This window comes from Neopsephotus bourkii, unplaced genomic scaffold (genome assembly GCF_033783945.1).
Source record: "Neopsephotus bourkii isolate Nb327-2 ecotype Australia unplaced genomic scaffold, CSIRO-AGI_Nbou_v1 NB_1768, whole genome shotgun sequence".
NCBI classification, from domain to species: domain Eukaryota; kingdom Metazoa; phylum Chordata; class Aves; order Psittaciformes; family Psittacidae; genus Neopsephotus; species Neopsephotus bourkii.
In genome coordinates this window covers 10,260,978-10,284,107 of record NW_026902242.1, presented here as the reverse complement: position 1 = coordinate 10,284,107, position 23,130 = coordinate 10,260,978, and the positions used below count along the sequence as shown (strand labels likewise).

The 23,130-nt window shown below is 43.3% G+C and overlaps 1 long non-coding RNA gene across 1 annotated transcript; it reads left to right on the top strand.

Annotated features, from left to right (window-relative positions):
• The first annotated feature begins 8,424 nt into the window (after nt 1-8,424).
• Nucleotides 8,425-9,216, top strand: LOC133226117 (uncharacterized). The gene is made up of 3 exons (XR_009729410.1): nt 8,425-8,466; nt 8,634-8,741; nt 8,857-9,216. It is a non-coding gene; the product is annotated as an uncharacterized LOC133226117 (long non-coding RNA).
• Nucleotides 9,217-23,130: the final 13,914 nt, after the last annotated feature.

The window sequence follows — 23,130 nt, the reverse complement described above, 5'->3', positions numbered from 1 at the left end:
CATAAAATAGCCCTGAAAATTATACAGCATGAGAAGATTCCCTGCATTACTTAACTTGCAAACAGAAAACACATACAATTTTTGTGAAAAATGCAGACCATGTAAAATCTTGTTATAAATAATTTTATCTCAAAATATTACATTATTACAAAGAATATTTTATCTTATTCTCTGTGGATTTGAGATTACCCCTATTATATAATCACATTATTTTTTATTCTGAATTTTAAAACCCACTATTAGTCTACTGAGGAATAACTGCCACAATAAAGATCCAAGATTAAGATCTTTCTAAATTTTAAGCCCACAAATATTTGGTTCAGAAACATCTGTGAGCTCACCTAATGGCTTGTTATTAACCAGTGAGTACTGTGCATAACAAGAAAGATGGTACCGACAAATAATATACATACAACAGCTCTTACCAGAGAAGGAGGTTATGGTCTACTACGAGCTCTTAAAATGCAGAGGCTTCTTGGCAAAAGACACACCTTGAGAATTCCTGTGCCAAATCAGCAGTCAGACCTGCCTAAGAGACAGCAGCTGAATCACAGGGAACATAACTGAGCAGTAAGTTTCTTCCCCCCTAAGTCACAGCTGTTTACTGTGTGGAGTGAATTTTTTCACACCTTTTTTTTAACTGTTACTATTATTTTTCTACCAAGTGAAAACCTTGCCAACTATTTGCCAATATGCCATTATGAAATACAGAAGTTCCTGCTTATGACTCAGAGTTTCACAGGATATTTCTTAAAAAATATTTCTTACCAAAAAATGATTCAAAAAAGTTTACTGATAAATGGAAGAAAAATGTAAGAAGAAAAAAAAACCAAACCACAAATCACCAAAACCCACAAACAACAAACCCAACCACTCCCCCCAAAACAAACCAACAAACAATAACAAAACTGACATGCTTACATCAGTGTGAAACTATGCACAACCTCAAAACAGCCTCCAACAATCCAGAGCTCAACAGATTAATAGGAAGAGGTCAATTTATCTACTTCAGGCATCACATTATATTCTATTATGTATTATTATAATTTGATTATTGGAGCCACTTAGGAGTTTCTGTTAGGATCATTCCCCACTCACCTGGGTTGTGTATCTGCCTTAAAAACATTGATGCACTCAAAACCTAGATGTGCAATTGCATCACTTTCCAGTAATTTATCAAAGTGATTTTTTTCTTTAGTCATAGGTGTACTCACCCTGATCAGAAGATCACTGTATTGAGGGGTTAGTGATCTGCATAGCAGGCGCAGGCCAGTTTTGTGCTCCATGTACAGCTTGGTTGTCAGACCTGTGCTGTGCAGCACATTCCCCTTGGCTGCAGGATGAACTCATCCAGCTGGCTCTAACAGAGGAGCCTGCAGGCAGCTCCCACTCAGTACTGGCCATTACACCACCTGTGTGTCCTTGTCTTTAAAAGTGCAGCAAACAGTTTTCAAGGGAACCAACTATCTGCTTGACAGTAGATATGAGAACTAGAATTGATTTTAAAACATCCTGGAAGAGCTCAAAAAACTAAAACATCAGATGACCTTCCCATGGACAGGATCTCCCCATGTGCTGAACTCTCATTTTATCCATATTTGATTCCACAGAACTCCGCATCTGGAAGGACATAAAATTGTCTACACTATCCTTTTTCTTTACAGCATTAGCTCCAATAAATGGTATTTTACAACACTCAAATCCATAATGAACCAGTATCTCCTGGTACAAAACAACAGGTCACTAGATTGCTTTTAGGTATAACCCCAAGGGAGAGAGGTATGATGTATGGAATGTTAAAATCTATAAATTGAAAAGTAATGATTTTATCATTTATGTAAGTGTATTAAAGCTAAGATGCAGATAGCTTGCAGTTGTAAATAAAATCTTAGCACCATCAAAATTGCTCTCCATATCCCAGGTCTTAGCTTTTCCTTCGCCACTTCTTTTGTTCACCTGCCCCTTCCACTGTACTCGATATCTTCCAAGATTTCTAAAGTAACCCCTCTAACCCATAAGGCCTCTACAGAACTAATACCAATTATATAGCAACTAATACCAAATACAAAACCTGCCAATTTGCCTTCCAAACTAGCCATGAATAGTGTTTGAAGGTAAATTAATAAGCCATATTCCCACTTTTATACATATCTTGCACATAATAGCATATGTTATCACAACACTAAAAAAAAAACAAGTGATAATTTTGTAACAAGATTCTTGAATTAAAACCACTTGTAACAAACTCTGATTTGAAATGTCAATGAGCCTGGGTGTAAACGTCTACTCAAACCTCTCTGATTGTTTTGATTTCCTGCAGAAATGACTGGTACCTATTATAAATTTGGATAAAGTTTTATAAATGTGTATCAGTTCTGAATACAGGAAATGAATTTTTTGGGGTGTTAAGTCAATGCTTACTGCCTGCCAGCATTTTGGAAATAAAAGTAACCCCCTGAAAGAACAAAGGACATTATTCAGTGTGAGAACTGAGGAAAATTCACTGTTGATTTAGAGTGGCAGAGCTAACTCTGCACATTCATCACAAAGAAGCCTCTGTGTTGGTACTGCCTGCACAGAAGAGCCTTTGATGTGAAGCTTTTCATTTCTTCATACTCTAACTTCTGCAGGGTGATAAGTTGCATTAACTTTAATGACTGGTTTGATGAGACAAAATTGGAAGGAAGAATACAGGACAATGACGAAACAAGGATCAGTTATAAAAAATCACTTGCTAGTTCAATGTTCCTCTACTGTGGCTATAAAGAGATAAAAATGTATTCCTGATAGGTCACAGAAGTGCAGAATCTGAGTTGTGTTCTGCTTTTAACCTAACTGCAAAACTGCAATATGGCACTCACTTATATGATACCTAAATGAGCTCCAAACCAAAATTCTGTGGTTTCAGAATACGTGTTTTTTTTTTTTTTTTTTTCCATCTGTAAGTCTTGAAGCACTGACCAGACTGGAATATTCTACACCATAATACACTAGTATACAAGGCAGCTGCCTATTTACATAGATATTCCAATAAAGATTCTCTAGAGCGGATTTTAATTTCATGGTGTACAGGGGACTTTGCTGTTTTCACTGTCCTCACATTACATCTATCATCTTAATTACATGAAAAATTAAGTCTTGCAACTGTAATATAAATTAGCCAGATTTCAAGATGGCAGTCCAGCTCTGCTTTGCCACCTGAAACTCCATGTGCTGTGCTCACGGCAGCACTTTCAGGTAGGCCACAACTCAGCTCATTAAGCACAAACATCCAGGCCCTACTCCTAAGCCTCAGGTGCCAGGACCTTGCGCTGGCATCACCTACACATTGCTGCTTACCAGAACAATGCCACCAGCAGGACAATCCACCCTTGCTTTGCCACCTAAAACTCCATTTGTACGTGGCTTGAAATAGTGGTGCTCTGAGACATTACAGAAACCAAATTTGAAAGCACAAACCTCTGACCCTACCGCATCTGCTGAGGTGAGCAGCTCCAGAGAAAATGCTTTCATTACCGGAGCATGAGGAAAACACAGCACCCAGGAGTCTCGACCCTGAGCGGCTAGAGCCACCAAAGAAACTCCATACCCTCAACAGACCTTGCACAGAACTCAGTCACGCTCTTGAGGGGAATTAGCTAATTTATAGGGGGAGGTGCTAGGAGGGGTGGCCCTGAGCGGGTGAAACACCGCCCTGGAGGCGTGCCGAGCAGGGTCTGATGAGGATGTTTGCACGGGTAGGTGAGTAGGAGGGGTCTTATAGCAAAGTAGGGGGCAGGTGTGAGTTCAGTTCTCCGCCATAGGGACAGTGATCTGGAACGGCGTTTTCTCCACAGAAAGTGAGGAAGACTTTTTGCTGGCCGGAAGGACAGAGTAACTCAGGCCGAGGTTCCTCATAAGCACACAGCTGAGCAGGCATCTGGCTGCAGTGAGTGCCAGAGCCTGTCGGCCATGTTAGGTGGCAGCTGTGTAAGATGGCGGCAGCATGTTGATGATTTGCTCTGTGGTGGCAGAGCTGTAGGAGAAGGTGGACCAGCTAAGGGGCATAAGGGAATCTGAGGAGGAGGTTGATTGGTGGACCTGCACTCTTACCATCCTTGAGAGTAGCAAGCCAGCCACCCAAAACAACTGAACTTTAGGATCCCCTGCCTTCTTGCCATTGGGCAGATGGAAGGAACCTAGGAGACAGGGGAGGTTGGAAATGGGTTACTCCTATCCCCCAGCTGCATGACCTTCCCAAACACCCCTTTACAATAGATAGGAGGCCCTGGTACTTGAGCATCAGAAAAGTGAAGAAGGTGATCATAGAATCATAGAATGGTTTGGGTAGGAAAAGACCTTTATATCGTCCTGTTCCAACCTCCTGCCATGGGCAGGGACACCTCACACTAGACCATGTCACCCAAGGCTCTCTCCAGCCTGGCCTTGAACACTGCCAGGAATGGGACATTTACCACTTCTTTGGCCAACCTGTTCCAGTGCCTCACCACCCTCACAGTAAAGAGTAAATATCTAACCTGAAATTCCCCTGTTTAAGTTTAAACCCATAATCCCTTGTCCTATCACTACATTCCCTGGTGAAGAGTCCCTTTCCAGCATCCTTGTAGGCCCCCTTCAGATATTGGAAGGCTGCTCTGAGGCTGCTATGATGATAAAGGATCATCCAGGTTAGAAGATTTCCCACAGAAAAGTGAGAGAACACCTGGTTTTAAGACTGGCTGTACTATAAAAACAGAAGAGTGGTGGTGATTGGTGGTGATGGTGACTCCACACTAAGGGGAACATCCTGATCAAGAAAAAGAATAATCTGGAAAGCAAAATACCTCCTTCAAAAGCTGCCTTTTCTGCTGAGAAAGCATGGGAATGTCCCTGCAGAGCTGGAAATGCTGTTTGTGTGTGATGTGCTGCTGCTGTGGGTTCAGCCAGCAGAGCAGGATGCAAACTTTTGACCTGGGTGACTTACTTGTGGGTGTGATGGGGTGAATACTTGCTTTTTCCCCCTCAGAATGGCTCACAAAGTGTTGATGCATTGCAGGTATGTCTTGTGCTCTGATTTATTCTCCCGATTTGATAGTCCTGTATTGTTTAGAGAGGAGGTTGCTGTGCAGGAGGTAAGTTATGCTTCAGTTACAGACTTGGTTTTGTTCTTGCAGGGCCTGTGACATTGCTGTCGCATGGGATGTTACTGTAGAGCTTGTGATCCCTCAGAGGACAATGATCCCCTCTGCTGTGTATCCTGGAGCAATCCTTCCCAAAATAGATCCACCTCAGGGTGAGTGGTTTTGGGTTTCTCTTCAATAACGTGTATGTATGTGTGTGTGAGTTGCAGCTTGCCTGCTCGCTGCACTTCAGCACAGTGTCAGGGTGTAGTTAGTCTCTGACCTGGGCAGGTCAGAGAGCAAAGCCAGTATCAAACTCCATCCTGAGCATAAGGCCAGGATTTATGTTGCAGCAATGGTTTCTGGCTCAAACTCTGGGAGCTCATCCATCAGAAATACTAGGGAAGAAGGAAGTTCGGGGTTTATTCCCTCAAGGAAAGTAAGAGTGAGTGAGTAACTCAGGAACTTAGGACAGCACAACATGAAGTGTTTCTGATGGAGGTGGTGGGTTTACAAACACTAGAAAGCCTTCACCCTGGAGTAGTCTGTGTCAGTCACAGCCCACATGTTCAGGAAAGGCCAATTTTAAAGGAATTCACAGAGATGTTGCTGAAGGATTGGCAGAATGTGCCCTTTGGAGGAGAGAAACTGCAAAGAGCTCCCAGCTGTGTAGCCCATAAGGCAGGATCTCTTTTTGGGATCTCATTTGTCACTGTTCTTGAATCTCAGAAGTAAATACTGGGACACAGAACCAAAATGTTTAGCTCCAGAACAGTAATGAAAGGGCACCTAGTGGGTATAAAGGGGCACTTTTTGCTCTCCTTTCTCCTGTGTGGCTTAACTGCCATTCTCTGTCTTTTATTAGATGAAAAGGTAACAGGAAATGGGGTTTGGCCATGGTTATTTTCTTTAGCCAGTGACAACTGAATGGATGGTAGCTGGAGACTGAGTTAGAGTCAGGCAAGAGGAAAATGGGCCTCGGGTGACTTTGCTGGTGTTTGTGGGGCAGGGACCATTCTCAGTGCAGAGAAACAAGGGCAGCATTACTTCTGGAACCTGAGTACAGGAGCTCAGGGGGCTCAGCAGCAGAGGTTGGGATGGAAGGTGCAGTGTGAGTGCAGAGGAGTTTGATCTGAGACGCCAAAGACCTTTGTCGTTTCACTTCAGCATGCCCATGTTGCAGCCATAGTGCTGCAGGGAGGCTGCAGCAGAGGTGCAAGGTGAGTCCTGGACACCTCTAAGCTCATCTCTAAAGATCCTGCTTTACAAAAGCAGCCAGGATCCAGTCTGGGCGGGCAGGACAGGGGCCCAAATCCCACTCCACGCAGGTTTCCAGCAGAAACAGCTCCTGTGGCTCTGAAGGGTTGGGGTTAGGTCTGGTTGGAGTGAGGCTGAGGGTTAGTTTCCAGCTGCTGGAAATCCATCTGTAGGGGGTTTGGAGGGTGCAATCATTCTTGCCTTAATTCCTAACTCTGTGTCTCAAGATGCTTTACTGACTGACTGTGGCTGGGAAGGGAACAACTATGTACTACACTGCTGAGCCAATGAGGAAGTGATGGTTTTGTAGAACTGGAGTTTAGAATTCCATGGAGCAAGAAATTCCTTCAAGCTCCCAGGGCTTGAGGATAGGTAGCAGACTGATCAGTGACCCTTTTGGATAAGAGGAAGGGTAACAACTAGCTTCAGAAAGAGGAGGAGGGTGAGTGTGATTTTGACAAGAGCAGCAAAACAGGAGACAACTGTGTTCCTACATGAAGTTGGTTCATGGTAAAACTAAAAATCACCCCCATGAGATAAGAGACCCTTGCCCACAGAGACCTGTGGATGTGTCATTCCCCTCGAGAAACGTGCACCTTGCTCTCCCCTATTCCGTACAACTCCTATTCCACGTCCCTGTGCTTTGAACAGCCTGGAATGCTGTGGTGCTCCCGCAGCACCTCCCTGCTCCCACAGCTCTTGTTTTCCCTGCGCCCTTCCTTTCATTTCACCTCACAGCAACAGGCGCCGTTTGTCCGCTAGGGGGCGGCACGGCACCGGTCCCGGCCCGCCACTTCTCGCCATTGGTCGTTCCTCCCACCCTCACCGCGGGAGCCGGCAGCCGCTGATTGGTCAGTCGGGTCCGTAGCGGGTGCCACCCCCGAGGCTACCGCTGGCCCCTGTGTGCGGTACGACTAGCAGCCGCCAGGGGGCGCTCCGGCGGCGGAGCAGGTACTGGGTGGTCCCCCTGGAGGAAAGGGGGTTCTGTCGCGACCCGAGTCGGGCTCCAGGCGATCTGCGGGTCCCGCCGTGCCCCTGGCGAATCCCGGGCCTGGGCAGGGCTGGGGCTTGTGTGTGTGTGTAGGGGGGGGTGTCCGGGCCCGGCGGGACTGAGCGGGGAGAGCCAGAAAGGGGGGCGGGTGCAGTCCCGATAGCGCTGGGGTAAGGGCTGGCGGGACCCCGGGTCTGCTGCAGCCACCCGTTGGCGGGGTCTGTGTTCGAGGGGGGAGGGGGTCCCTGAACTGCACACGGGGACACTATAACTGTCCCACACGATGTGCTTGGGGTCGATACCGTGCCTCGGGACTGGCTGGGCGGGAGCCGTGTCGGGGATCCCCTGTGATGCAGTTAATGTTTTTTTTGTGTGTGTTTTAAAGTCCTCGTGTGACGCGAGTGCTGCTGGATTGGCCACATCCTGGAATGAGACACATTCTCTGGGCTGCACCCAGGGCAGGCCAGGAGGCTTTGGGCTGTGCAGGCTGGATGTTCCCGGACATCACCTTGGCACCAGAGCCCCTGGCCTGGATGAGCCATCTCTGTCCCTGCAAAGGGATGGACACATGGATGGGCAGAGGAGCCCCAGCCATGCTGGGCTGTGTAGAGCCCCAGAAGAAGGAGGGCTGCCGACGCTGCCACCTGCCCTGTGGCAGTGAGAGGAGTGCATGGCTCCAGGATGGACATGGGCACAGGTTGGGGATTTGGGCCCTGTTTTGCTTTTGGGTTCGTTTTGGGGTTGGGTTTGGTTCGTTTGGGTTGTGTTGTTTTGATTTTGCTTGTTTGACTTGGGTTTAGGTTTTGATTTGGGTTTGGGTTGGTTTGTGTGTTGGTTCAGGTTTCCATTTCTTTCAGGCCCAGTTTCTGTTCATTTGCAGCTCCTCTGGTTTGGTTCAGCTCCAGCTCACAGACAGCTCTGACCAGTTTGAGCTCCCAGGAGCTGACTGTGCCACATCTGTCCCTTCACAGGAATGGACAGAGGAGCCCCAGCCACAGTGTGTGCTGTGTGAAGCCCCAGGAAGCAGCTGGGCTGCTGCCCGGCACTGCTGCTGCCCTTGCCTGCACCTGCCCGCAATGCTCCAAGGACTGTACAGCTCCAGCTTGGACACAGCTCTGGGTTTGGGCCTCCCTTTCTTCTTGGTGATGGGGTTGTTCTGAGGTTGTGTTTGGTTATGAATGTCGTTTAGTTTTGGGTTTGGATTTGGTTTGATTGAGTTTGGGTTTGGGTTTTGATTTAGGGTTTGGTTGTTTTGTGTGTTGGTTCAGGCCCCCTTTTAGCCACAGCTCCTGAACATCTACATCTCCAGTTCAGTTTTGGCTATAGCTCATGTTGCTTTCTGCTCTGGGTTCAGGTCGATCCTGCAGACAGTTCCAGCTCATTTGCAGCTTCAGGTCAGTGGTTTGCCCACATAACAGCTCGATATTTTTTTTTGCAGCTCCAGCTCATTTACGGCTCAAGGCTTGACTGCAGCCTCAGGTCTCTGTTTCTGCCCTCTTTTTTTTCCAGGCCCAGCCCCTGGATGGCTCCGGTTCCATTGTGGCTGCAGCTCATGTCCATTTCTAGCTCTGTTTGCTGTTTCAGGTGCAGCCCCAGTCAGTTACAGCTTGTGCTTGTTGAACTGAGGCTGGCTTGTGGCCAGGTCAGGAATCACTCACTGTCACAACACGTAGATGAATATAACCTGTCATAATTGTTCACCATCCAGCTCTGGGCTAACAAACACCCAGGACTCCTGTGGTTGTACATGCCTTGAGTAAATAAAAAGTTGAAGCCCAAACAAAGTGTGAAAAGCACCTTTTGCCTATCTCAGATGTTTAATGCAGCCTGGTGCATGCCGGCATCCCAGCATTTGGGGACCAATGCGACTGCACCCCTCCACCCCTGTCCCACAGCGTAACAGTCCCCAGCCCAGCCCTGACCCCAGAAACACCTCATAGCGGCTTGCTTCTGAGCCCAAAGGTAGCAGGACTTAAGTTCTGGCCCAGGCACGGGGCCGAGGATCTGTTCTATGGCCGGGAAATGCCTGGCTGGGTACAGCCCCGGTCCCAGGTCGAGAGCACCAAAACACCCTCCTAAGCCTGCAAAACACGCTCCTGAGACCCGAACCGCCCCTGACTGAGCCGCAAACCGGCCCTAGTTGAGGCTTGCCCCGTGGGACGGCCTCGGGAGCCACGGCCTGGCCGGGCGGTGCTTAGGAACTGGCTGGGGGGACCCACGGGGCGAGCCCTGACCCGGGGAGCCGCCAGCGCCTCGAGCGAGGACGGAGGTCACCGGCTCTGGACCTCAGGGCTTTATTCCCAGAGCCCCGCCGCTCCTGCGTGCGCTCCCCACCGGGTCCCAACCCCCCCCGCGCCTCACCTGGGCCCCGCTGGAGGAGCCCGGAGCAGCGGCGCCGGTGGGGAGCGAGCCAGATGGATGGCGGACGACGGCGGACGATGGGGCTCAAATCTCCTCCGCCCCGCTCCACGAATGCTCTCGAAGCTCCCCCACTCAGCTATGTACTTGCGCTGGCCGGGGTTGGGTAGTTTAGTGTCAGCGTTGTCCGCTCCCCGGGGCCCTAGCGGTGCAGCGGTTGTGCCGGCGTCCGGCGTTTCCCGGGGGCTTCGCGGCAGAGCTGTTCTCGGGGCACGGCCGGTAACGGGGAGCGGTGTCCAAGATCCTCGCTGCCCGTGGCCGCTGCTTGCGCCGGACAGGGGCTGTCCCGCCGGGGCTTCGGGCACAGTACGAGATCGCGGAACGAGGGCGGCGGCTTCATGCAGAGCCCGAACCGAGACGCCCTCTACCAGCCTGCTTCTCCAGGACAACACTGCAATAGAAGGAAGGACCCCTCCATATCTCAAATCAGCTAACACAAGCAACGTGTAATGTCACCAAGCAGAATCTGTACTCTCCTATTTGTTCATCGGGGGTTGTTTCTACTTGGGCTGTGGCTGGGAGGAAGTGCTCAGTTGCACTGGGACACCATTACCTACTCATCTTCCTGAATTGTGCCTCTACTTCTCAACGGTGACTCAGTAATAGGCTAGGTATACTGATATTTATAGCCCACCTCAAGGCATTTTCTAGCTCTTCCCTAGTCAGTAGGCTTTATTGAAGATGTTTTACTATACAAGCAGAGTCCCTTAGCCTGTAGGATCCCTACTTTAAAAAACCTGTATCCCTTGCAGGCTAGTCTTAGCTGAGACAATATGGCCTGCATTTCATCAGTGGCAGTTACCTGCAGCTTTTCCATTTCAGCTTGAGCTAAGGATGTGTTTAGCATTTCTAAAGACTCGCATCTATTCAGGGAAGTGTGTGTGCTACATAATAGAGAAAAGAAACCAAATTACAGATCATATGCATGTGATTTGTTCTAGGGTAGATTAGAAATGATATAAAGCATCTGTCCGCAAATGCTGTATTCTTTAAAAGTCACTTTGGAAATGACTGAATAGTATGGAAATGGAAGCTTTACAATTATGATTACAGACAACATTTGGCTTTGTAAACTTTATTGTCTTATCCCTCATCTGAAATGCTCTGTGCCTGCTTTAATCCCAGCAGTGTTTTTTTTTCTTATAAAAGGAAGAAAAATTAGTCTGGTATGTGAGACTATAACAGGGGAAGGAGGGTTGTTAGGAAAATCCACATATCCATCTGTAAATCTCCTTTGGTGCATTCACTCAGCCCTCTACAATAGTTAGCTGTATGCACTCTGGGAGCTCATTTCTCCACAGCACTGTTCTTGGCATAAGGTTAGCTGTAAATAAGGCTGAAATATGGACAAATCTTTTTAGTCCCATCATCTCCAAAAAAGGCAAAAGATTAAAGAAAGAAGCTATAACAGAGAAGAATAATCTTACACTTACATAAAGAAAATCTACTTTATCTAACTCACACTAAAGGCAGCTCTCTTTTTATACGTGTTGGGTATGAGATGGCATGTGTGACAGTGGCACTCCTTGATCTGCCTGCTTATAGCCCTGACCAGTGCCCCTGGTACTGCTGACTGGAATCAGAGCACTGTTGAATAAGCTTTATTCCCTCTGCTTGGGGCTATGGTAAGCAAACAGAAGTCTGTCTGGTGACTGTTCTCTATTTTCCTAACTCTGCAACTATTCTGTGCTCTGGCTGATGTAGGTAAGAAAAGGCAGCCCTACAGATAAATAGTGGAATCATCCTCACATTGAGCCAGTCCTGAAGGCTCAGTACGGCAGTAGCTTTTATCTTGTTTTGCAGAGCTTTTCAGTGCTACAGCAAATGAGAGAGGAAAAGAATGTGGCGTCTCTTTTCACACTAGACTTTCCTAGCTGGTGGTGGCAAGGTGCCATCAGTTTTGTGGAGGAGGAAGGTGCACATCCAACCCTAGTTTGGGAAAGAGACCACATACACAAGTTATGCAATCATCTTGAATTTAGATTGCTGACCGGAATACTCTCCAAGTACTACTTCACTATTTACTGCTTTATAGACCTCAGTGCAAGAATTCTATTACAGCCAGAAAGCTTAACACAAAGCCAACCAATCACCCATACAATCCAAGTGAATCTATCTACAAATCCAGGCATCTCTCTGTGAATAACCTTTGGTATCATTCATTTGGCCTTATTCCTGAATGTAGCTCTGTACACAAACCTCCCTCTTGGGTGTGGAAACATATGTGGCTCCATCTATCTCACAGCTGGCTTTGCCTTCTTGCATAATAATTGTGCAGAATCAAAAACAATGTAAGAACTCACCATCAACACTAGAGAGGCTTGCACTTTGGCTTACTTTTCTAATATATCTGTAAATATATAGCCAAATGACCACATCTGTTATGGAGCAGAATACAACCCCATAAAACCCCTCATGTACTTTTCTTTCCTCCACAAGTCCAAGGCCACAGGCCCCTAGAATCAGAACAGCCAACATACTTCCTAGTTGTGAGGACAGCCTACTTCTCAGCACATGTTCTGATTCAGTGGGTAAGACTACATGTTAAACAACAGCCTTGGTGATAGCACCTCTGACTACTGGAGGCATCAGTGTTTGGGGCCTATAAAACGAGGCTGGGAGCCAAACTTATCCCCTTTGCCCTGAAAAAAAAAAGATACATACAACAAAACCACATCTGAGGAGGATGAAACCATAGTATTTACCAAGTCTATTGGAGGAAAACAGGATATTTACAGCCTGATGGTAAAGGTCAATGGATAAGTACTATAGTTTTATCCCACAGATGAAACATTGCCAATAAAGAACTCAGGAGATAACATGGTTAGGTTCCATTTGGAGCCTGAAGAACTGGAAGTGGCACACTGAGGTTTACCCAGTTTCATTCAAATTGAAGTATTTTCTTCAAACGTGCATGCATTATGGCCATATGTTGAAGTCATGCTGACATAATTGGAACAAACACTGAAAAGTGAATGATGTTAAAAATCCCACTGCTTTCTGTAAACCAGGTTTTAACACTGATGTTTGCAGTCAAAAATCCAGTGTCTGCTTTCTAAAAAACAAGTTTGAAAACTGAAATTTTCACTGGTCATGTTTGGGATATACTGGATATAAACATAACCAGTGAGTTGGCAGCTTGTTCTGAAGATAAATTCACACTCCCATTTGAGAAAGGAAAAGGCTATTCCACTCGAAGAAGCCTGATGTTTATCCTGCTTTTAATTGATGTCTCCATTATCTGACCTCTCAAATGGACTACAAAAGCAAACATCACAGTACGTTTCTGACTAGCCTAATCTCCCCCTGTCCAGACGGAGGTATTGATTTCAGTTGAAGATTAATCAATGCTGAACTATAACCAATTGCATTCAGTGTGAATTAGGTTCCATTTAGAGTTTGAGGAACTCAAACTGTCACATTGTTTGGGGACTGCTCAATTTATTCAAACTGAAGTGTTTCCTACACGCACACACACACATCACTCCAATTCAGTGTGAGAAGTCACTTAGTATAGCCAAACTGTGGCATTCAGTGCCTCTATTGACATTGCAACCCAAATTCCAGCTACTGAAGTTCTCAGAAACTGGAGTAAAAATAGCATGTATGCTTCTCTGGCCTGGTGAAACAAGCCTGTCTTCTGATCACGTAACAGGTTTTTTCTACAGACTGCTGCCTAATCACATAATGTTGACATTGTGGTGCATAATATAATGCTCCTTTGCAGCATTATACACCAGAGTGTTGTTTAAATATATATAAGCAGCATACTGCTTAAGCAATAATTTTTCTTCCTCTAAGCAGTTGCAACCGTGAAGAAAACATTGGATCTGTATTTCCAAGTTATTCTTCTACATATTTCTTTCCAGAACTAGGCTAAGGCTGAAAATTAACTTCCACAGCAACATTCTAATATCACAAGCAAAATTAACTGTGTTTCTGAAATTACATCAGCAGCTGGCAGCACTGGAAAATTCTTCATATATAAAGGCTTCAGGATATATTTGCCATGTGATTCTGAAAACCCAGTTCCTTCTTTTAGAAAGTCTTGCTAATAACTACGAGCAGGAGAATGCAAAAAGGGCAGACAGAACAGTGAGTATATGTTAGCATATGCCATGATGTATCAATAATCCTTTGTTAGTTCCTTTTTATGCTGTCTTTTAAAAGATACATAAAAAGTCATGTCTGTCATCTTCATTCACTGGCAATCCATCAGTTTTCATTATTTATTTTCTACAGTTTTTCATGGTTATAGAGGAAAGTTGCACAGACATAGCACACACTATTTGCTGTTCTTTGAAACTCTTAAAGGAAAAGTATTGGCCTATCCTCACATTTCAAGTCCTTTTGAATATGTGACTAAGTCACAGAAAAAAAAGTATCCTGGACCCACTCCAGGATGGAATTCTTAAAGGCAACTCCCAGAATTGGGAAACAAAAATCCCATCTGTCCCACTAAATATGTTAGATGAAATCAAAACTCTCTCTTCTAACATTTAGCGTATGTTCAGATCTTAGGATTCCCACCCTCCACTCCCCCAAACAATTTAAATATATCACTGGAATTGGTTCTTCTTGCATAATACGGAATGGCTGTTTCTTGTAAATGCCACATACCCTTTTTCTTGTAATGCAGTGCATTTTGAACTGGTTTTCATACATATTTCAAATGTGGTTTCAACGTCCTCTTTATGAGGGTTACATCAGTAACTCTTTTATAGGGTCTCAGTCTGATAATCATAGGTGAGTTGGATTATAACCTAGAGGGATAGTTTTATTGTTCAATAGGCAATCATTTTTATGACTGTGACAAAGCTTGTTAATTACTATCCAACCTCTGAGAAGAACACATTCTTAAATTAAGTGTATGTTTACCTTAAAGAAGTAGCACTATCATAATCTTAGATCAAATTCACTATTAGCTTCCCGTTCTGGAAATAACTGTTGCAGAATGGGTAATAACATCTCCTCTGAACATTATGAATTTGGTTTTGTAAGAAGAAAGCCAGCTACTCAAGTGCTGTCATTCAATGCTTGTTCCTTAAAAAAAAAAAAATAATAAAAAATCATTAGAAGGTAAAGCCATTCAAAGAAAGATCTTTACACATTGTTAAATACAAACTGACATTTTATTATTCATGTTTATGTCAGACCAAAGTCAAAATGAGAATCCACTGTTAATATGTCCACCACGAACCGACAGATGGAGGGTCGGTGCATATGAATTTAACAGTTACTTGAACAAGTTGTATGCTTTCCCTTTCCATTCTTCTTTACATATCAGAATGGGTCATATCCATTTGAAAGACATAAGCCTCAAGCTACCCACGTCAGCCTTCACTAATTCAAAAATGTGGCTTAATATCTGAAAATATGAACCTTGTGCTGTAGTCTGAATAAAACACAGTATCAGACAAACTTCTCTTTGATTCCTTGTCTGTAACTAATCTATCATCAGAACTCGAAGGACAACAGGAAACAAAGTCGGTACTGTACTAAGCTGAGTTTAGGAACATTTGAATTCTGCTTGGATATACTTGAAGCACATGTGTGTTAGATAATCACACACAGACTTGGCTTTGTGAGCACATAGTAGACTGCTTTGCTCACATGGCAAACTAAAATTAAGATAAGATTCCAATGTAACTGGAAGAACATTGTGGGAAGGAGTAAGGAGTTTATTCTTAGCCAGAAATTTTTGTCTTTTGAGAGATGGAAATTGAAAAGATATTTTTTTAGAAGGAGAGATGGACAATTCAATAGCATGAGTAAAAATAGGGTGTTTGAAATATAGATCAGCAATCATGCTGGGTTATACAGAATTTCTGTTTCTTTTTTTTGGGGAGAAACACATCCTGTTAAACATCTGTTTCTTCATGAAATCAACTTAATCAATGAAATTTTGGCATCACTTTATCATTGATAAAATGGAATGTTGTTCTTCCCACTATTGTTACTAACAACCTAACTCCAAATCCAGTCAAGAGTTGGAAAATTAATGTGTCAAAACCATCTCCATCAGCTTTTACTGGAATCACACCACAAAAACCACTGCTGTTTCCACAAGGCTGGTAAGACCAAGTTCATCCAAGCTGCAATTGCAGCAAGAACAAGGGACTTACAGCATGGTAAGAATGCAACTACTTGAGGTTCGTTGTGTCTAAACATACACAAAAAATGAGCAAAAGATTTTCCAGAGGATTTTCAAAGCACTAGAGGAAGGTTGAATTGTGTTCGATTACTGAAAATAAAATCTGAAACAACATTCGCCTTGTCAGGATAAACCACCTATGTACGATGCTCGAGATCCTCCCTTTGTAGCGAGGATTTAACAGTTTTCATTTTCGTTATGGTTGTTACACTTAAAAATTAAGGCTCTAACTAAGCTTCGTGTTATCTGCATAATATCCAGGGTACAACCCAGGAAACAAAAACTATACTCTACAGGTACATACCAAGACTTCACATGCATTATCCCTTGAACCAAGCAAAGCCTCCTGGCAATACTTCCTTAATCGGTTCATTAGCAGTAATGAAGCCTAGCTCCCTAATGTACACCTGAGTCAGCAGATTCCTTCCCCAGGCTTAAGTAAGCTAGAGAAGTAACATCTCCTTCAGATGGAAATTAATCATTAAGCCACATTTATCAAATGAGAGCAGCAAGGTGTCTGACTCCCATGGCAACTGCTAGTGCTAGTGGCCTGAAACACTTCTATAGCTTTCATGCACAGCTAAAATGGTTGGATTTGCTCAGTTGTCTAAATTGGGCTGCTTACATTAAGCCCTAAAGGCCAACACACCACTGAGACCAACATGCATTGCTGTGATCCCTCCTCCACACTTACACCCAGCTTCTTCCAACAAACACAGCAGTGAGTTGCTGTGCTAACACATGACTACTAAGCTCCCTGATCTTGCTCACTCCAGCTATGTAAAATGCATGCAGTCACACATTCACACATTCTAAATGAGTCACTCTGCAAAACTGCAGAAGTTCTGCTACATTCTATTTAGGAGTGAGTAAATTTCTCAAAGTGATGTGAAAAATTTCACATGTGGAAACTGATTTTGGATCCATGTGACACTGTTTACACAGCACTCTGAAAGTAAGCTAAGGACAGAACCCCATGCTTTTAGGGATGAGCTTAAACAGAATTGCATGTTGGAGTTGCATCTTTCAGAAGGCAGGGTAACCTACCTACCTTCTCACAGTTTGAGACTCATCTGATCATAGGGTGCATACAGTACTTGAAATCTCCCATTTGAGACTACAGGTCCTGTAAAAAACCACATCACAGCATCTTCTTTTTCTCAACCTGAATTTATTCATGACCTCTGGTAATGCTGCTAATATTGACCTTTAGCTTATGGGCTATTTTTCTTTTCTGGTTCCTGTAGCTTAATCCCTTGACATATTTAAAGGCAGTAATTGTATCTTGTCCAGCCTTTATTTATCTAGTCTAAACAAACCAAATCTTTTAAGTGTTCTCTGATATGATAAGCCATCCATTTTCGAGATAACTGGAATGTTTCTTCTGTACACCTGATTCAATTTGAATGCACTTGCCTTGAAAACTGACAGGATTAAGTCATGCAAAGTGTTCTTCACAGCTTTCACAAGGACCAAGCACAACAGAATTAACTGCTTTGTTGTCTCTCCAGTACCTATGTGGATGTTCCCAAATCTGAAATCCAGTTTTCAACAAAAGGCTTATATCCTTCGTAACAAGCACCTCCAGATATTGAGATGACCTGTCCTGTCTGCTCTCTTTGTTCACAGATCATCCTGCTTTCTGTTCTTTCTCAGTCTTACATATACACCACTGTTCCAAACCTCAATTTTGTGCTTTTACTCTTCCCACCTTTTTTTTTTTTTTTTTAAGGAAATCAGCTGTTCCTCTCTTCTTCTTTTCCTACTTATTAGCCCTATTCCCTGTCCTCTTCTGGTTTATCTTGGATATTTCCCAAGAGATTCTGTAAGCTACAAACTTCATATAAGCCTTTGAGCAACAGACATACTAATATATGTCTCCTCAAGGAGCAAAGGCTGCTCCATTCTGAAGAAAAAGAAGGCCTATACAAAGTCTGAAGTTGCTTACCACAGTCTCCCTGCTGGCTTTCTTGGTCAAAAGGTTATTTCTACACCCAGTGGTCTGTCCAATGGTTTTGGTTAAAACATCTGACTTGTCTCATTCTGCTCGTTATTTGTGAAATGAAGTTACAAATTTATTCAGGTACAGTTTGATAGAAGAATATTAATAAAATCACAGTACTTTAAAAACTGTCTCAGATTTAAGTGTCAGCTTTTGCTAGGATGGAATAGAGATCCCCCAACTACTGCACTTTACATCATTACAGAAATTTACTTCTACCCTTTAATAACAGCAGTACAGACAGACTCATTAACTTTCAGAATAAGTACACTTTATGAGCTAAAAACCATTCCTTGTAATGTCTTGCTGTGATTCTAGATCCGCCACTTAAAATATGCTCAACACATGGCAAAAAATAACACCCCAATGCCATCATTTTTGCTGATGGTATTTATCACTCAAGGCTGAGTCACACAAGGCAGAGAACAAGTCATTTATAGGACACCCTTAAGGTTTGGGGGTTTATATATCTGAAGTTATTCTCCCTTCATTGAGAAGATCTCTGAACACATTAGCAGAGGGAAAAAGAACACCGTATGTGAAAGCACAACCATCATCTCATCCCATTTTCAACAGTTTATGGAAACAAACTGTATAAAACATTAGGAAAAGCGTATTTAAAAGAATAAAATCCAACCAATCCCTCTTGATCTCTTATACCACATACTAAAGAAACCCATACATTTTTTTTCTCAGAGGCTTACATTACATCTAACTTTAGCCCTTCTGCCAGGTCTTCATTAGTCTAACTACTTAGCCAGACATATAGGGAAATTAATGCTAGCTGTTTAACAAGCTGTACTTCATCCATTCACAAACATTGAATCAAATGACTTTAAAATGCACTTCTGAACTAACTCTAGTCCCAGAGCAGAATAGCTACAGATTTAAGCCCTGGAAAACTGCTTTTCAGCAGGTATATTCCCTCACCACTCCCACCTCATTCCCTGTGCAGTGCATGGTACACTTAACCTTATTCCTTCTGAAGGAAATAAAGGAGAACCTGGTACATGCTCAGGATAGCCCACACCAACTATTGTATTGTATTACATTACAAAGTACTACACTGTGAAATTTAAGGAAAATATGCTGTTTTCCTACCAAATTAAAAGTGCCCCAACAATTTCTCAAATTATGTGGGTTCAGTTCCTAAAAATAAAAAATACTTTAAAGGCAGAACATAAAGTTCATGGCCACAATTTTGGGGCTAGTCTATATTCATTCATTCTTCTATATACTCTTGAAGTAATACTTCAGGAAGAAGACCAAAGGAAGTGAATAAAAACTTAAACTTTGTGGGCTTGATTTCTGAACTTTCATAATTTTTAATTCTACATATCATTCCTGAAAACATGCATTTATATGAAATACCTTAAGACAGCTCCTCTAACTTTTCATGGTAATTGGAGAGAAACAGAGCATAGTGATGAGACAGTCATTTGAAGAATGCATAAAAGATTAGGAGGAAGGAAGAGTAGTTCATAGGAAGAAGCAAAGCAGCATACTGCAGTTGTGTCTCTTACTGTGTTTTGAGCAACTTCTGTAGATGGCCTTGGTCAAGGAATCTTGGTTGCTTCTGTCTCACTATTCAGCATCTCACAAACAGCCAACTGATAACATGTGCTTCATGAGTCCTTGAATGTGGGGCTGGCCTCTGTGTCCAGCTCTCAGCAGCACCACGGGCATACACAGCATGCTTTATTCACATGGTATTCCCTAAGCCAGAGCCTTAGGTGAGCTCTGTACCACTGTCTTCTGTTTCTCAATCTCAGTTCTCTATTCAACAATATGAAAGGGAGGTTGTTTGGGGGGATTATTTGTATGGGGGTTGTTTCAGGTTGGGGGGGGTGGGGGGGGTGGGTTGGTTTTTTTTTTTAATTTTATTTTTTATTTTATGGGTTGGTTTGTGGAGACAGTATTCTCATGGGAGAATGCATAATTGGTACATAAACTGAATAATCCTGAAAGGTACAGCAAGGCCCTGAGAGCCCCAAGGAAGCTTAAGTAAGCAAGAGAAGAAGAAGCTGTAATTTACCAAGTTAATGAGAACTGCGGACTGTTGGCAAGCTTTCAAGGCCAAGTTCTCACACCTGTGCTTAACAAATTACGTGTTAGTCGCTAAGGGTCTTCAAGACATGTATCCAATCATAATATGCCAAATCACTGTAAGTGCCTGTAAGAAATGGTATATAAAGAGTTAAAGCTTTGTAATAAATTGGCATTCGCTGATCACATTGATTGTTCCTGCGTTGTCTGTGACTCCTGTGTTGACATTGGTTTGTTTTGTGTGTGGGGTTTTTTTTTATTTGGGGCTTTTTTTTTTCTATTCATACAACTTGAGGAATTTGCTCAACTGAAGGATCCTACCTGTTACTTTTTGAGTCCTCCAAGGATAGAAATGTCCCTCTCTCCCCATAAGCATGTAATACATCCATCCATCACAGCAAGTTATCAATTAATAATTTTATCCGACAGCAGGAGAATTTCATAGAAGGAGAAAGGAGTGGATTAAAATGGTTCAGAATCAAAGTTCCCAACTGAAAAAGCCTTGTTTTCACATTGCTTGAAGAGAGAAAATACATTTCTGTGAGCTTTTCCCTCTGGGAAAGGGAATAATGTATCACTTAGATAAATAGAGCATCTAAGAATGGTAACTATTTCATAATAGGTTGATTAGTACAAAAGGTATTTCACAGGCAAATTGTTTGCTATTGTTTTACAAGGGCTAACCTTGGCAGTAGCAAAAGATAGCAAGTGCTTGTTTAAAGAACACTATAGGGTAAACAAAGCCATGAAACCTACATCTGTGTTTCTAATGTGGAGTTATCATTTCATTGCCTGTATATTGAAAACTTGTGTGATGTAGCCACATAAATATTTGAAAAAGAGAGGGTCACTACAACCATAACAATAAGAGCAAGAATCCAACACAGTAGTTCCAAATAGAAAGACAAATGTGATTTTTAGAAGCCTGACTGAAAAATAGCAGCAGAAATTATATCATCCCACCTTAATCTGCCATAAAAGAGCAAGGAAAAGCAGTTGTATCAGGAAGGGTGGTTAAGTTTTTCTGTTGCTCCTTCTTACACAGAAAACCATTGATGAAATTTAAGGAGTGTTTTCTGTTCAAAGCCTGCACAAGGAAAAGTGCAGCACATGCTATGGGGTGGTATCCTGAGAAGAAATGAGAGCTAGAAAATGTAGAAACAAGGGCTTCATTTTTTTGCCACAAACTTTTCTCTTTATTGCAACTTAGGAAAATCCCATTACATGCCTTAGCTACACCAAGCTAATAGGAAAAGTATGTCCAAACCCCAACAGAACAGGCTTTGAGCAACCTGCTCTAGTGGAAGGTGTCCCTGCCTGTGGCAAGGGGTTTGAACCAGATGAGCTCAAAGGTATTTTCCAACCCAACCCAGCCTGTGATTCAAAATGGTTCAATAGCTGTACTTATTCTTACTATTCAATACGCATTCATAAAAATAATCCCATTACATTTGTCACAGTGTAAGACATAAGTGCCAGATGAAGTTAGTAGCTCCCAGGTTAGGAGTTCACCTGTACAGAGACAGTATAAACCAGTCTTTGTTATTTAATGTTCTTTGGAGTTTACAAGGACATGTGCTCACTGGGTGGCATCACATGGCCTACAGAAAAGCCATCCTCTGTTCTGTCTTAAGCAACTGAGGGAACTGGGAAAGAAATTGGACTCATGACCTAAAACTAAGTAGGTGGCATACAACCCTTCATCTTTCATGCAGTGTTTGAGTAAATCAGTGGTAGAGTTTTCCAGTACTCTCAAAATAATGTCTGTTGTAATTAACCTGAATATATTGACTCTTTTCTGTGCGACATCCTGTGCCAAGCTGCACGTGATCCCTTCTCACTTTCTGAAAGTTGAGTTTAACATGTCTCATGTATGCATACTATAGGCTTCTGCAAGTCTTTCTTATTTTATTTTGGAACAATTCTTACTCAGTTTTTCACTAGCTTCAATGTGCTGTGTATAGCAGGAATGCAGAATTCCAACTGCAAAACTGGAATATATTCCATATGTTGGAATATATAATTGGAATATATACCCTACTTTTACTTGGCTCAGTTCAATGTAACTACTCTTAACCCCACCATCTCCACATCCCACATTTCTCCAAGCTTTCTGCCAGTCACCCAACCTCCTCCTCAACTCCCATTACAGTTGCACAATTCCACATGACTTTTGCAGCTTGTGTCTTCTCCGCACCTCACCTTCTTAAGGGTATTTTGTAGGAAAGGACTGCTTCAAAATGTGTGCTTGTTTTATTAATGCAGATATTCAAGGTTATTGTGCTATTATGAAATAATCCCTTATATTTTTGAAATAATTCTGTATTTATTTCATGGATATTCACAAAGATTGTAGGCAATCACCTATTTGCTTTTGAGTGCTTGGAGTTTCAAAACGTTGGCTCAGACAACTTTATACACAATCCTGGGAGTTTTCCTGTGCAGCATTATTCATTTTCCATTACCTATATATTTTTTTGAAGAAAAACAAAGACAAGTCATCCAATGAGTTGCAATGCTCACTTCAGAAACAGTCACTGGAGAGCAGTGTTTGGGTGCCTTTTAGGGGAGACAGAATTACAGAGTGGTTTGGATTGGAAGGGACCTTAAAGCTCATCCAGTTCCAACCCCTGCTACAGGCAGAGACACCTTCTACTAGAGCAGGTTGATCCAGGCCCCATCCAACCTGGCCTTGAACACTGCCAGGGATGGGGCAGCCACAGCTTCTTTGGGCAACCTGTGCCAGGGCCTCAGCACCCTCACAGGGAAGAACTTCTGCCTAATGTCTAATGTAAATGTCCCCTCTGACAGTTTAAAGCTATTCCCCCTTGCCCTATTGCTACACTCCCTGATGAAGAGCCCCTCTCCAATATCCTTGTAGGCCTCCTTCAGACACCAGCAGGCTGCTATGAGGTTTCCACGAATTGCGAGTGAAGCCATTAGATATTTACATTATAGATATGATCTATAATGTAACCAACGAACCCCCAAAACCTCTCAGCCCACCACACGCCGTGATAACCCCACACCTTGGGAAACTGAAGGCACAACAGCGTTACGCCATAACCCCCTTCCTCGTAGTTTTGGCAGGGCAGCTCGCGCCTCAGGCGGTGACGTCGCACCCCCCCCCGCCAGTGGCGTCCTCTGTTAACCGGGGGCTCAT